We start from the raw sequence: 1,302 nt of genomic DNA, 5'->3' as shown, positions 1-1,302 counted from the left end.
AATAACTATTATAATAATAACAATAATTTATATTTAAATGAAAATAATGAGATTTTGTACAAAACAAACAATTATTTTTCCAACAACCTAGACATAAATAATAACAACATTAACAATAACAATATTTACAACAGTAATAATAACAATAGTAACAATAATAACAATAATAACAATAGTAACAATAATAACAATAATAACAATAGTAACAATAATAACAATAATAACAATAGTAACAATAATAACAATAACAATAGTAACAATAACAATAGTAATAACAATAATAACGATTCATCGGGACCATATATTAATTTAAATAAAACTTTAAATAACAATACATGGTCAGATATAGGTTATAATTATCAAAATTATTTAGATAGAGAAGATCTCAATACAGATCATAAAATTTATAACAGAAATTCTTTATTAGCAAGTAATCCTACAGATAAACAGAATAATAATGTGTACAGTAATAACAAACAAAGAACGCTTGATATAATACAAGGTGACAATAACAACAATAATAATGGAATTGAAAACGTTAGTCATATAAACAATTCTACTGATATTAACAGCACAAATCATTTATTTAATACTAATTATGTTGAACCTTTTAATACTATGAATATTATAAAAAACACCAGTACGAATTCTGTATCAAATACCAACAGTATATTATATTATCAGGGCCAGATGATTAACCATAATAAAATTAATAACATGCATGCCTACTTTGATTCGGTACGTTCATTTATTTTATTGGCTCATTGACTGAGTGATTGGCTAACTAATTGGCTAACTAATTGGATAACTAATTAGCTAACTAATTGGCTGATTTATTGTTTATTTTTTGTGATAGCATTTATTTTTTGTGATAGCATTTATTTTTTGTTATAGCATTTATTTTTTGTGATCGTTAGTTATTAATACTCCTAATTATGTATGTATTTATTTTTTTTTTTTTTTTTTCGGTTTTCCATACCCCATTTCTTACTCATTTCAGGATTTAAACGATATGAGAGACATGGTGGAAGATACTGAGATAAATGCACCTAAACCCAAACAGTTTTACAACAGCAGTTCTCATTCTTTGGAGTTAGTAAACAAAAAAAGAATTAGAAAAAATAAACTTTCACAACAACCCACAAGTGTTTTTGACGGTAACGTTAAAGTTGTATAAATACATTTAACCTGTTTAAAAAATTGAAAAAAGCATACAAATCCCAAAAAAAAAAAAAAATAATAAACAAAATAAAATAAAACAAAACAAAACAAAACAAAACAAAACAAAACAAAACAAAACAA

At 23.3% G+C, this 1,302-nt stretch overlaps 1 long non-coding RNA gene across 1 annotated transcript; it reads left to right on the top strand.

The window, feature by feature from the left end:
• Window positions 1–206: 206 nt before the first annotated feature.
• On the top strand, window positions 207–1,101 carry LOC113223860. The gene is made up of 2 exons (XR_003308903.1): window positions 207–738; window positions 1,001–1,101. It is a non-coding gene; the product is annotated as an uncharacterized LOC113223860 (long non-coding RNA).
• Window positions 1,102–1,302: the final 201 nt, after the last annotated feature.

Source organism: Piliocolobus tephrosceles, unplaced genomic scaffold, assembly GCF_002776525.5.
Source record: "Piliocolobus tephrosceles isolate RC106 unplaced genomic scaffold, ASM277652v3 unscaffolded_42761, whole genome shotgun sequence".
Taxonomy (NCBI): Eukaryota; Metazoa; Chordata; class Mammalia; order Primates; family Cercopithecidae; genus Piliocolobus; species Piliocolobus tephrosceles.
This window is presented reverse-complemented; position numbering and strand designations above follow the sequence as displayed.